This window comes from Castor canadensis, chromosome 11 (genome assembly GCF_047511655.1).
Source record: "Castor canadensis chromosome 11, mCasCan1.hap1v2, whole genome shotgun sequence".
NCBI classification, from domain to species: domain Eukaryota; kingdom Metazoa; phylum Chordata; class Mammalia; order Rodentia; family Castoridae; genus Castor; species Castor canadensis.
In genome coordinates this window covers 8,867,892-8,882,573 of record NC_133396.1, presented here as the reverse complement: position 1 = coordinate 8,882,573, position 14,682 = coordinate 8,867,892, and the positions used below count along the sequence as shown (strand labels likewise).

Sequence of the window (14,682 nt, the reverse complement as noted above, 5' to 3'; positions counted from 1 at the left end):
CTGAGATGAGTCCTATTTACACGTTCTGTGTTCAAGCAGTTGTCTCAGGCCCTTCCATAACTTCTACTACCATGGATGATATGACTGGTGACCCACAGGAAGGAGGGCAGTATTTTCTCAGCCCCGTTTCTGTTGGAGTAGTTCACAAGGTAGTGGGAAGCAGTCTCTGCCTTTCAGATCTTCCCCAAATCATTTTATTAAACATCCAAGTGCTTTCCCTGCCTAATCAGGACAACCTCAAAGAGCGGTGTGGTAAAGGGGAATTTGACCTTTCTAATTCTGTTCCACCAACTGAGAAGAAAAGAAGCAGGGTGTCATGTGTATGATCCCCATCTTTTGATTTTTCTAGTTCCTCATTCTCTTCATCTTTTCAGAAAGTCCCCTCCAGGGTGTATCTGCTATGGTGTGGATATCCTTTGAGTGTGTCCCCCAAGGAAGCTTGGTCCTCATTTTGGATATATTGGGAGGTGATGGACTCTGCAGGAGGTGGGGCCTAGCAGGAGGTTCTTAGGTCATTGGGGGTGTGCCCTCAGAACTGATACAGTTCTTGTGAGACATTAGTTAGTTTTGAAAGAGTTGCTATAAAAAGAGCAAGGTGGGCCTGTTCCCCCTCTCTCTGGCTTCCTGCTCCCTTGTAATCTCTCCCTCTTGCATCCACTCCTGCCATTGTTAGGCCAATTGTGATAAAAGATGTGGTTAGATGGGCCTTCCCCAGAGCAGGCACTGTGCTGCTTGGACATTCAGATCCAAGACTGTGACATGAATAAATTTCAGTTTTTTTTTTTTTAAGTTACTAAGCCATAGATAGTTTGTTATGGTATGAGAAAATAAACTAACAGCTTTTCCCACATTTTTTCCTCAGGAAAGCCACCCTTCTCTTCATTCTCTATTTATATCATGGTAGGAGCACAGGTTTGTATTGAACCTTCTTCGATGGAAATCTGCCGCAGATATACTTACAAGTTACCTAAGAAGCAAATCCTCCTGATCCAAGCAAGCATCATTGTTACTTCCTTAGAGCAGCTTATCTGGTCTTACATGAGGTAAGGTAACAGGCCTATTAACATGGCCTAAACTTTGTTCCTTTAGAAAACAATGCCCCTGGAAACAGCCAAGATGCCCCAGCACTGACGAATGGATTAAGAAAATGTGGTATCTATACACAATGGAATTTTATGCAGCCATGAAGAAGAACGAAATGTTATCATTCGCTGGTAAATGGATGGAATTGGAGAACATCATTCTGAGTGAGGTTAGCCTGGCTCAAAAAACCAAAAATCGTATGTTCTCCCTCATATGTGGACATTAGATCAAGGGCAAACAAAACAAGGGGATTGGACTATGAGCACATGATAAAAGCCAGAGCACACAAGGGAGGGGTGAGGATAGGTAAGACACCTAAAAAACTAGCTAGCATTTGTTGCCCTTAACACAGAGAAACTAAAGCAGATACCTTAAATGCAACTGAGGCCAATAGGAAAAGGGGAACAGGTACTAGAGAAAAGGTTAGATCAAAAAGAATTAACCTAGAAGGTAACACCCACGCACAGGAAATCAATGTGAGTCAACTCCCTGTATAGCTATCCTTATCTCAACCAGCAAAAACCCTTATTCCTTCCTATTATTGCTTATACTCTCTCTACAACAAAATTAGAAATAAGGGCAAAATAGTTTCTGCTGGGTATTGAGGGGGTGAGGAGGAGAGGGAGGGAGTGGAGTGGGTGGTAAGGGAGGGGGTGGGGGCTGGGGGGAGAAATGAACCAAGCCTTGTATGCACATATGAATAATAAAAGAAAAATGAAAAAAAAAAAGAAAACAATGCCCCTGAAATAATTGTACTAACGTGTACTTGATTTCTTTCAGAAACTTGCTTGTATAATAAGAGTGTTTTTTGAGTGGATGAAACTTATCCATCATGGGTGGGCGGTAACAGTTACAATTAGACAATCCAATGACCTAATCTCTCCTCACTTTATCTCATGGTAAACTGATGATCGATATGTGCTCTACAGGGACTCCAGTCTATGAACAAAGCTTCCCTTGAACTTCTCATGACAACATGAAATTTAAGTCACGTTAATAACTCAAAGATCCCTGGATGCTTCTATTATTGTGTGCTGCAAAATGACAAGTGAGAGGTGAGGGCTTTAACTAGAAAGGCCAGCTACTCAGAGAACTCGATGGGAAAAATGTCCTTCTCTGTAGATGGTGAACGTCCCTCACAACTGAGTTCACCATATGCATTTTTTTAAAAATGGGTAGATCACTTAATCAGTCAGACCATTCAAATGAACCCTGTGATTAGTGGATAACATATCATTCTCACATCTATAAACAGGTATGACTTGGTTACACAAAATAGGTACAACTCAAAATTGGTTGGACTTTTTCAATCAACCTCAAAGCAATGTAGCCAAAGGAGGAAACCTATGGGAATTTAATATTTCTTTTTTGAAGAACTCTACCAATGAAAGCAATGCTTGCAAGACAAGTAACTACCCCATCACTTCTATGATATATTTGTTATTTGAGGGACTTTTTATGTCTTATTTTTCACTTCACAATCTGTGAGACCCATGGTGAGGGTTTGGCTAGCTTCATGTTTCAAGTGAAAAATTGAACAGTGAAGTTAAGTGACTCTTTAGTGGTCACATACATAATTTAAGGTATGTCCAGACTTAAAAGCTGTATCACTGAAAGTTAAGTTTGTCCTCTCCTTTCAGAACATGACATTCTATTTAGCTCTTGCCATCTTGACCATTCCATCTCCAATGAGAATAAATGATCTTTTCAAGATATATTAAAGGAAATAATAATCTGGGACTGCTTTGGCCTCCCTACCCTAAGACATCCTTGTACATGTTGACAAGCATTTTCGAGAAGGAAAGGTGCCTATCTCCCTTCCTCTTTTTCATGTCTTGTGGTTATTGATCTATGGTTGTCAGTGTTTAGCCCCTGCTGTACCAGGGAACAGGGATAGACAGGTTGGTGGGTCATCAGATTTCAGACTCCTTGTCACTCTTCTTCTCAGCACAGAGGCATGAGAATTATACCAAGATTGGAAGAGGGAAAGTGGTAGAGGCAAGCTGACAGACAACACAGATTGTTGGGGGAGAGTCAAAAAGCATAGAGATAGAGACGCCAGGGATCTAATGCAGATAAACAAATAGTACAGTGTTATAGCCATACTACTGTTTGATGTGGGGAAGTCTGAAGGAAGGAAGGATGGGGGGCTCATATAGAAACTTCAATGAGGACAGTAAGAGGAAAAGAAGTCTTATTAAACATGGGAGTCAATGCTGGTTGTTGAAGCTTATGTATCCTATTCTTTGATGAGAAATAGATAGCAGTTACTGATCTAATGACTTGTGTAATTAAGCCAATAAAATTGGCTTGAGCTGCAACAGAGGAGAGTAGAGGAAAGGTGCCAAGAAAGAGGCTGAACCAACAGCGACCTTGATCAAACATGAGGTGAAATGACACAAGAGTGAATCAGAAGAGAAGAGTCTAAATCTGTTTGTTATCTAGATGACAACAGGTGATCTCCTGAATTCTAGATTCCGCAATTGCCGTCAGTAGGAGGCGACCTCCATGCAGTCCTTGACTCCTATGGTAAGATGATGCTAAAAGCTGACCTGCTCATTATCAGGTTCAACGATCTCAGGTTGATGAGAGAATGGCACCCAACTGGGAATTAGAGACTTAGATTTAGTTCCTGAATGTGTCTTTCATCCACTGTGTCACTGATGGTAAATCACTTAAATTCTCAGAGCCCCATTTTCTCCATGACGTAGGATATACATGACAAATTTCAATACACTATATTGTGTGAGCATCATACTGGCCAAGTATTAGCAAAAGTACTCAATGCCAGAGGGTAATTTGTTAATATCATTCACTTGAGAATGCTCAGACCCAGGAGGTGAAATGACATTCAGGTGACTAAACCGCCAAGACTAGAACTTGGGTCACAATGCTCTTTGCTAACTGAGATTATAATGATTTGGAGGTGTTTATAAATACTATAATGTGGTCATTTGTTGACATGCTCCCATTTGTCACAAGGAACTTCAATGCAATTGCAAAGCTTTGGCTTCCTTCTCACTCATCCTGAGAGAGCAAAAGAGCATTCACCCTAGATACCAATATGGCGGCTTCCCAGTGGCCAGGGGGAATTAATCCCTTCATCTCTAACAGTGAGGATGCAGCACAGGCACCACAGGGAAGGCATACAAACATGTTCACAGAAAGCATGTCTCCACTGCTACCAGGACAGACAGACATTCACAGGGTTGAACACAACCACTATGGGTCCCAGAGTTTGGCAGCATCGTAAGAAAGGGATGGGAACAGTCACACGCAGAGACTCTTCCTGAGCTCCTCAGGAGGCTGCCTACATAACCCAGAATTCCAGTTGAGCCATAAATCACCCACTGGGTGAGCCCCAGCAACCTGTCTAACCCTGCTGGGAAACAACACATCCAGCCCTGACAGCCCTCTTATGACTGCTTGGCTAAAAAGTGGTATTTTAAATAAATTAATTAAAAAAAAAAACGCCCTATTATTTTACTCTGGTAATTGACAACAAGTTTCTCATGAGTAATTTTATAGTAGTTAGGGTGTGCCAGAGTTTGATTGAGCTTCTCTTCACAAGAGCCTCAAACTTGCAGTACAAAAATATGCTTCAAAATTCTATATGATATTGAAATATCTTATTCCTAAGGCCCACACATTAAAGGCCTTTGTCTCAGTTTCTTCTCTCAAAACCCCCTTTTGGAAGAAGAAATCATCTTACAGTTGAAGTCCTAAATTCAATTCAATTCTACATATACATTTTTACGTATATACAGATATACTTATAAACATATATATTCTTATATACATATATATTCTTACATTTTTATTTTATAGCTCCTCAAAATATATTTTGATAAAGGATGAGTAATGGTCTTGTCAGTCAAAGAGTCGGAAATTCTTCCTATTCACATTAGCATAGTGAGGGCTCTCAGAAGTTCTACAGGAGAGAGCCTATCACATCACTGTTTAGAACTCAGATTTTCCCAAAGTAAGCAGAAAACAAGATTTTCCTATGGAAACTTGCATGCACACACAAACACATTCTACTGTTTTTTAGTTTTTATTTATTTATTTATTGCCATGCTGGGATGAAAGCCAGGGCCTCATGCATGCTGGCAAGCATTGTATAACTGAGCTACCATCCCATATTCTACTACTTACTAATTTAACATTGATACTGATCCGTGAGCTTGAACCTTGAGGCATATGTTTTGAGAGATCCTGAGCAAAAAGAGAAGGAAGGAGATAGCATCAGCGCTTAGCAGGAAACCATATTCTACTTTCCTCTGGCCTTTGTACCGTAATTACTCCTTCAATAAACACTGAGCATTCATAAGGATAATGGGCAATGGGAAGTGCAAAGACAAATCAGACTTGAAGAATCACGATATGGCACTGTCAAGTACAATAGATAGATGGATCTTCGAAAGACCTCCTTTGACCTCTCTTATGCAAAGATGGAGAAACTGGAATAGAGAGAAATGAAGTCACTGATCTCTGGTCACAGGACACCTTCACAGTTTTTCTACCCTGAAGTCCTTCCATTTAGAATACAAACAGAGACTGGAGGGCTCATGCAGCCTACAGAAATAAAAAGGTTCTGTGAACAGTGCGATGAGCCAAAGACACCCGTTGACACTCTCCAAGTGAAGACAACAAATCCCAGGATTTGGGGGAAGGTGCCAGAAATGAGAGCTGTCTATTTACAGTAACAGTATAAAAGTAGGAAGCTGATGAGCAAGATGTCCTGCACGGAGGAGGAAGTTAGACATTCAAGCCTCATCTTTGTACCAAGAGGAAGTCGGCACAGAGGAGTGGCACTTGGTACCACAGGGCTTTGTACCCATGGCCTTTGTGTCCATGGGTGTGTCTTAGCACTTATAGAATATGCTCCCTCATTCTCTCCAGTGGACAACACTGGATGTAATGCATGCACTCAGAGCAAGAGCTCCTTTTGGCTCTATTAATTAATTTCAGCAATGAGCTACTCACATCTTAAGTAAAGAGCATAGATTTAGTATTCCTTATTTCAAATGCTTGGGACCAACGTGTTTTAGATTTTGGACCTGGGAATATTTACATAAACTTTAGCAATTGAACATCCCTCACCCCCAAATCTGAAATCCAGAATGTTCCCAAACTTGAAAGTTTTTGAGTATTAATATGACACTCATGTTCTAGATTTTGGGGCATTTTGGATTTCACATTTTCAGATTAGTAATGTAACCGGTATTAATTTAGTAATATAAGTTTTCTTCTCTCCAGCCCTAGAAGAGCTCATTCATTCTGACTTGTAATTATGACCTGTGGACGATGGTTCCCATATGTGTAAGTCAAGTCTTAAACTTTTATCTATGCTCCATCCTGTATGTTCCAGCTGCCTGTCGGGTTTTTTTATTAGTCTCTTAACACTCCTCTGAATTCTAATATATCCAAGTTATCATCTCTCAAACCAGTTTTCCCTCCCAATATCCCAATTTCAACCCATAAAATCACTGTCAATGATCCCCACCCCTTCTTTCCCAATCTCTCAGGCACTTAGTTTTGAAAGCATGGATATTTTTTTTCTCTTTCTTTTCTACTTCCCATAGGCCATAAGCAACTAAGATAAAGTCTTTTCTGTTTTGAAAAGAAATTTACCCCATCCTTTTCTTTTCCCTTCTATTTGCTACCAAGAGGTCATATTCCTTGTGGCTGGATTACCAGCCTTCTAATTCCCAGTCCCTTGTCTTTCTTTCTCCAATCCGTGCATGTGACTCCTCTGCCAGGCTGTGCAAGGAGAGTTTCTACAAAACAAAACAAGAGCTCAAAACAGTTTTTAACAAGCTCCCCAGGTAATCCTGCTGGTATGCCACGGCTAAAAACTATTATTCTATTTGCTTTTAGTGGCCTTTTAAAGCAAGGTGACTTCTGCAATCAGAGGATGTCCTGGGCACACCCTTAACTTTGTCATTGGTGACAAGTAGTCTCTTCTGTTGCCCACCTCCCACATGTCAGCAATTGGCTCCGTACTTGAAACCAACACTATTACGTACTTATGACTAAACCCTTTTCATGGAAGAAAGAGCTCCCTCCATCAACATGTAACCTTGTTATCAAAAAGTGACTGTGCATGGTGGTACACATCTGTAATCCCAGCACTTGAGAGGCAGAGGCGGGAGGATCATGAGTTCAAGGCTAGCCTGGGCTACACAGAAGGAGACCCTATCTCAAAAAAAAGGAGCAGTGACTTCTCATTTGTCATTAGTGAGAATTACAAATAACATGCGAGGTCTCTTAAAAGTTAAATTTTCATTTACTGTTTGTATGTAAATGTTGTTTACATTTAGTTGAACATCAGTGGGAATAATGAAATAATTGGAAGAAGAGAGTAAGAAATAAGTTAAGAATTCAAATGAGCAAGTGTAGAAGATGGAAAGAGCTAAAGAAGAGGAGGTGTGGGTGGGAGCTGCCTGTACAGGACTTAGGCACTACGCTTTAGTGCATTGGGACTTGTTGACATCAAACTCAAAGCCAAGCAAATAGTTTGTGCTTGCTTTGCAATTTTCATAAAAGGCATTGGCGACCCTCTCCTAAGCCAGGCTACTCTCACAGGGACTTGTTCAAATGTCACCCTCCACACTGGAACCATCTTCCACTCGGTCTGTTGAGCTGTGGCTTATTGCTCTCATTACATCTGCCCCAACCCCATCTGGGCCCCAGGAATGACCAACCCAGCTGAGGGAGCAAGTGGGGTTAGGGCAAATGAAGTACAGATAATCCCAAGCAAAGACCTTTTATGCAGGAATAGTCTCCTTCCCACAGCTCTTCACAGTCGCCTCTTAACCACTTGTACACAAGGATGTTGAAAGACTCAGCCTGCCGAGAAAAGCCAGGCTTTCAGCCTTGACACAAGTGCTGTGAGCCAGGGAAGGAGGGGCAGGTGAGATGTGGTAAGTAACAAGGAGGAAAAGAGGAGAAGAAAGAAAGACAAAAGACAACACACTCTGCGATCTTTCTGTGAAACCCTTTTTATTTGGTGATGTAGCCCAGGCATAGAGTGCACTCTATCTCTTTAGTTTATTGTGTGTGTGTGTGTGTGTGTGTGTGTGTGTGTGTGTGTGTGTGTCATAGGTCTGCATGTATATTACCAACTATAAAGTAATACTATATGGCCAGAAAGAGAGGAAAGATGCTTCTGAGTCAGCAAGACTTTGCTTTTTCTTAGACTAGCTGGTCTTCTGGCACCCAAATTGTGACTAGCATCTTAAGCCAGGCAGTGATGTTTGTGAAGAGGCTGTTTCAGAGAGTAGAAGTGATTTTACAAACATTAATAAATGGCTGTGTTAATTCAAGAACCTAGACAAAGATCAGCAATAAGACTTTACTGGACATTGAATGTCAAGTTCCTTTCCTGGAAGAGCAAGGATGAGAGAGAGAGATAGATAATAAGCAGATTATTACTGAAGTGTAACATCACTACACGTTCACTTCCTGCTTACAGACCTGCTGGAGAAAATTTGCCTACATTTATGTTTTCTAAAACACATTCTTATTAATGAAATTTCCACTTAAAATAAGAAAAAGCTTTGGTATTCAACAAACCTGGGTTCAAATTTTGCCTCTGTACTTTGGAGTCATGTGAAACTTTCTGCATTTCAGTTTATTCATTTGTAAAATGGAGTAACATTTGAAGGTCTTGTGTAGAGTGGAAATAGTATATTCAACCAACACACAGCACGTGATAGCTCAGTAGGTTTATCATCTATAAGTATGCAGTTGTGAAGTGATTTTGCCACAGCCTCAAAGACAGCTCTTCCCACCTACTGTAAAATAGACACATGACCATACCGTGCCAGGGACCAGGCAGCTGAAGGAGACTGGCTCTCTGTGACTGCCTTCAGGAGGCCAGTGTAAGCTCCTACACTATCCATGAAAGAACAATGAATTCTAATCAAACCACTGCAAAGCCCCAGAGTTTATATAATATTTTAGTAATATAATTCTCTTAAAGGGAAGATTTTCCAGATGGCATCAGAATTAGCTAATTTACACATCCCTAAAGAAAATGGGAAGACATAGGCAAAGCATCTTCAGAATCATTCATTGCCTCTGTGTGGACTTGTTTTTTGCCCTCCATAGTTTAGAGCCCTTGATTCATGTAGGGCCAAGTGTGGCCATCAGAGCCAGTTCCCAGTCATCATAAGGTGGGTCTCTATAGCCGTTCGTGCATCCCTTTACTCACTCATTCACTCATTTAGCAACTGTGTTTTAAGAATACCATTGGGAGGTATAATGCTCACAAAGAAGGGAGAGAAAGCATATCTACCTGGAGACCATCCTTAAAGCAGTAGTGGGTAATTCTGACAAGACTTAAAACTCTTATCCTTCATATTACTGCCTTGAGCTATTTGGACATCCATGGAAATCATCAAAGACAGGAGAAGTCAGGGAAAAGTGAAATGAACCTTTTTATTGGCAGCCTTGAGGGTACTAAGAGACTAAGAAAAGCAAAGGCTAGAAAGCAAAGGAAACTTCCTGTTTAATACAGGTCATTGCCTTCAAGAGCTATTTCATCTACCTGAAAAAAACTGGGCATATGTACATAGAGAGATAATCAAAGTAATGATTCAGGAAAAGTCACTATTCTTTCAACTTTTCTGAAGGCTCAGTTACAAAAAAAAAAGTTACAGCAGCATGAATTAATTTTCTAATCATGTCTCAAATCATATTTGTATTATTATAACAGTTCAAAGTAGGCAATGGTTGTCTTAAACTAGAATGGATAGGAAATTCTCTGGAAGAAAAAGAACTTGAAAATTTTGAGAAAATTTTGCAAAAACATATTCTGCTTTCGGTGATATAAAGCACTTTCATTTTTCATGGACGTTAATATGCCACACACGGCTCTATCCACACAATCTAGACTCCCTGTCTAATCCTTAGCATAACCATGAAACAGGAGCTGTTTATCCCATTTACAGAGGAGAAAACCGAGGCCCAAAGATATTTAATTAAGTTCAAAATCTCACAGCAAGTCATGGGTAGAAAAGCACGAATTTGAACTGGTTCTGTATGACTCCATAGTCAGTGTTTAGTTAACCTCTTTGATTCTGTTTTTCTTACAAGCAGGATTTAAATGAGTAGAAGATAGGACAAGTCAGAGAGACAAGTATGCAGCACAGTTCAGAAAAAAATATCCACAGACCATGAGAAAAACGAAAGAGTTCGCTGAAATAGGGATTACTGATTACTCCCAAAATCTTTAGCAACAAAACCCTGAGTCTTAGCTAGACACAAACATGACTACATATGGTTAAAAAAAATACATTTCCCACTGTCCTTCATACCTAAGTGTGATCATGTGACTGAATTTTCACCAACAAAATCTAAGTAGAAGGCCCATATGAGGCTTGCAGAAAATGTCCAAAAAAAGAAAAGGCTGTGTTCACTCCTTTTCCCCTCTTCCTGAGGGGAATTTGGATTTGATAGCTGATCTGAAATGGTCAGTTGGTAACGTGATTTGGAAAATGGAGTTCACGTAAAGTAGAGCAACAATAGAGAAGGAGCCTGGGTCCCTGAGCTCCTGGTGGAACACAGCCATCATTCCTGCCCTGGGTTGCTTATACTTGGTCTTTGAAATGAAAGAGGAGTAAGCTTCTATGTAGTTTAAGTCACTGTTATTCGGGGTTACACTGTTACTGGCAATTGAACCTAACCCTAATTAACGCATACTCTAAGTTGACTTGAGCCAAGAGTTATAGGTGATTAGTGGGAAAACAGGTTGGAAGGATCTGGAAATCATGGAGAATTTCTCAAGTCAAGTCAAGGCATGTGTCACTTATTTTGTAGGCTTTGGGGGCAGATAAATATAACGAGAGTGGCACTTCCAGAAGAGTACTCTGGCTATAATGTCTAGAATTTTTTTTCCCAGTAAACCAGGCATGAGGTGTCCAGGGCTTCACAGAAGGGCAGGACTGAGCAATCAGAGAAGGAAGCTGTAGGATTTGGATGCTAAGTCAATATTGACTTGGAATACAGATGAGGACAGAGCAGATTAGAATTAGGGGCTTAACCTCTATATAGGGGCTACCATTATGAAGTCACCAGACTTTTCAGTGGCTTTTGACAAATGCATACTACAAACGTATTTGCCTGTCATTAATTGATATTTTTCTGTGTCTATAAAATGAAACGATATATGGAAAGAACCTATTTTTAAAATAAAACAACAGGTATATGAGCCAAAAGAAGGTGAATCTGGTTGATGTACTTTCTGTACAAGGATGAATATAGAATTTTTAAACCTGTTGAAATCACCATAAGAAGGGGAAAGATAGAAAGGAGAAAAATAGAGGGATGAACCAATTTGGGTTATAATACATATACATACATGGAAATGTCCCAATGAAACTCACTGTATAGCTATATTAAACAAACAAAAATGCCTTTCTTCAAAAATGGAGAACAGGAAGGTAAAACAGTGGGAAGTGGGAGGGTATAAGGAAAGGGTGTAGGAGGGTGAGTGTAGTGGAAATATTACGCCCTCATGTATGAAAAGGGAAAAATGAGACCTGTTGAAACCATTCCAGGAAGGAGGGGATAAAAGAGAATGATGGAGGGGGTGAATTCAACTCTGTAATATTGTAAGAACTTTTGTAAATGTCACAAGGTACCCCCAAGTATAACATAACATGATAACTAAAAAAAAAAAATGGTGATTGGGATTTCTCCTTGAAGAGAAATAGTACAATGACAAAAGCAAAGAAATCAAAAGTTCCCAAAATGTCAAAGAGGGGCCCAGACTTTAATTTTGACTTGTGGAATTGTATGTCATGACCAAATAGCTACAGAAATACAACCAGGGTATGCGTGCCTACAGCTTGTGAGATGCAAAGTCTAAGATACAAGGGTAAATAGTGATAGCATAAAGCTCAGAGCTGGAATTGTAACACTAGATGAGTTTCTCAAACAATAGAATAAAGGACTCACTTTTTAAGTATAAGAAGAAAAAAGAGGCAGCAGAGATAGAAAGAAGAAGGAAGGAGAGAAAGAAGAAGTCAATCAGTATCCTTCCATCAATAGTCAATGTGACAGAAAGGAAAGAAAATCAGAAGAACTTGAACTTAGCAATAAAGAGGAAGGTCATTGGTGACCTGTGAGTGACAGTGTCACTAGAGGGCTAAGAGTGGAAGCCCAGTTTCAGAGGATTGAAGCATGAATGTCTTATAAAGGAAAGAAGGTACATTCAAAAAACTTGTGTGCAAACTGAAAAAATAAAAGAAGCCAGATAATCAGTATAAGAGGACAGAAGCATCTGAGTCGTTAATGGGACCAGGGAGCCCTGTATGGATGAATTAGCAATGATATAAACTAGAGGATACCACTCCTCTAAGCTTTGGTGTCCTCGAGTGTCAAATGAAGTCAGGAGGGCTTCTGAAAAAAATAAATAACTATGTGTGAAAATGCACAGCACAGAACATGTCAGATGGCAGTGACCCAGAAGACATCTATGTGGTCCTTGCTACCCTCAGAATATTTCTCCCATTATTGGTTTTATTTTTCTACGTAGCAAATTGCCCCCTACGTGAACAACTCTGTGCTTGTGGAGATCAGGTGAGAGCTCATTCCAACCACTAGGAAAGTAGTCTCTTGGGATCTCACAGGGTCTTAGACTCCACAGCAGCATTTTAGACCTGTCAGGGAGAAGAGAACCCTCAGCAGCAGTGACTTGATCAGTTCCTGTTGATCTCCAGCACCCAGAGAATATACAACGTCCCACCTCTGTAATAGGAATACCTAAAGCAACAGCTGGACCATGAACGAAGCCAGTACTTACTTTGTCTCCTTCAATCTGTCCTAGGACGGCAGTATGATTTGTCACTGGAGAAATCTCATCCGCAGACAGTTCACCATTGTCGTTTGCTGCAGAGTACATGAGGGAAGAAGGGTGTTTGGACACATCGGGATCTAGAACATGTGTGTTCTACCACCACCCATAGGCCTCCTTTTGCTTGGGTATTCTGAGGTCTGGAAGCTTTCCTAGCACCATGGACTCTTCTTTAGGCACCTGCCAAAGAGGAGAGAATCATGAAGTCAGCCCTGGCTCAGAACTGAGGTTGGGTGGGGAGGGTCACAGGTGACAAGGATACTAGCATAGCTAGGGTCCAGGTTCTCAAAGGGACATGGGTGAAAATGAAACAGAGCTCTGTCACCCCATTTAGGCAGCAGCATCCAAAGGCAGGACTGGGACCAGAACCCATGGGATCAAGTCTAGCAAATCCTGACACATGTGTAGTCCTTTCAATGCTTCTTCGGCCATTAAAAGTCACTAATTCATGGAGAGAGAGACAGCTCCAGTCTTCACACATCACAATGATTGGCGAGGTGCCCCCCATGTGACTCCACCCACCTCAGACACCTTGGAGCAGCTATTCTGCAAAGCACGCTGAGACTGTTACCTCTCTAAATGAAGTCAGCTAAAGATGAAAGACTAAGGCATCATTTTAGTTCAGCTTATGCGTAATTACGCATTCATCAGTCAGAGCTTTAATTACACAGAGATAAAGGTACCATTAGTGTTTCGGGAAAACTGGCTCCAAAAAATGCATTTCTTTTGTCTCCCAGCCAGTGACAACTAACTGTTATCCTCAGAAGGGCTTAGCAGACAGACTCCAACCTAAACCACAACCCGAACCCCTAAAAGGTGAGAGCACTGAGTGAGCCTCAGCATTCATGGGAGATGAAACCCAGAAAAGGTTCAGGGACAAGAGTACACTTCCTGGGATGAGAGCAGAACATCAGAGACAGAGAGATGAGAATGTAGGGAGATGGGGAGACTTTGGAACCCTATTTAAAGTGTCACGTTTAGACTTCTTGCTGTGAAATGCAAAATCTCAGTTTTTACCCCATACCTACTCCATCAAAATCAGTATTTTCACCTGACTCCCCACCCCAGGGGGCTCCTGTGCACATTAAAATGTGAATCACGTCACGTTAGAGGTCCTTGTAACCAAAGACAACATCCCTGCTGTTGAAATGAGGAGCTGGCATTTGGGCACCTCTCCTATTCATCTGCATATGAGAAAAAGGAAAACCTGGAGGCAGAGATGTGTTCATGGAGGGAGTGTTTTTCTTTTAACATCTGGCAGGAAAAATAGATGTTTCCTTCCAGAGTTCCTTTAAAAGGTAAATACAAATGAATGGGGGCAAAGTGGGTCGGAAGTAAAGAGCATAAAACACACATAATGTCAAATTGGAATAATTAATAAAGATGAAACATAGCACCCCCCCTGTGCAGTGCAATGTGAGATGCGACACACAGGTCAGGGCAAACACTAGTGAATCCCTTTCAGTACCTCCTGCCTAAGGGCTGGGACAGGCAGCAACAGAGAAAACCATTTCACAATGAGAAGAGGAAACTGGCAAGAAAGAAACCTCAGAGAAGGGGGAATTGGGCGAGAAGGAATCTCACAGGGAGAGACATTCCTTGGGTGGTGAGGTTATAGGTGTGGCGGGATGTTGGGGTGGCATCTAGATCAACCCCACAAGATAGGATTAGCAGTCCATAAATTCCAGGCATCCAACCCAGGGTTTTAGATAATTAACCACAGTTCTGAGATCTTA

At 41.0% G+C, this 14,682-nt stretch overlaps 1 long non-coding RNA gene across 5 annotated transcripts in view; it reads right to left on the bottom strand.

Moving 5' to 3' along the window:
• The window catches only part of LOC141413677 (uncharacterized), a 103,675-nt gene that overhangs the window by 50,724 nt on the left and 38,269 nt on the right, over positions 1-14,682 (bottom strand). For 4 of the 5 annotated variants that reach the window (XR_012438447.1, XR_012438444.1, XR_012438448.1 and 1 more), the window contains one exon: positions 12,896-13,126. This is a non-coding gene — a long non-coding RNA (uncharacterized lncRNA). Of the gene's footprint in view, positions 1-4,941; positions 5,299-12,895; positions 13,127-14,682 lie in introns of those variants that run through there. The other variant, XR_012438446.1, reaches the window with a different exon arrangement.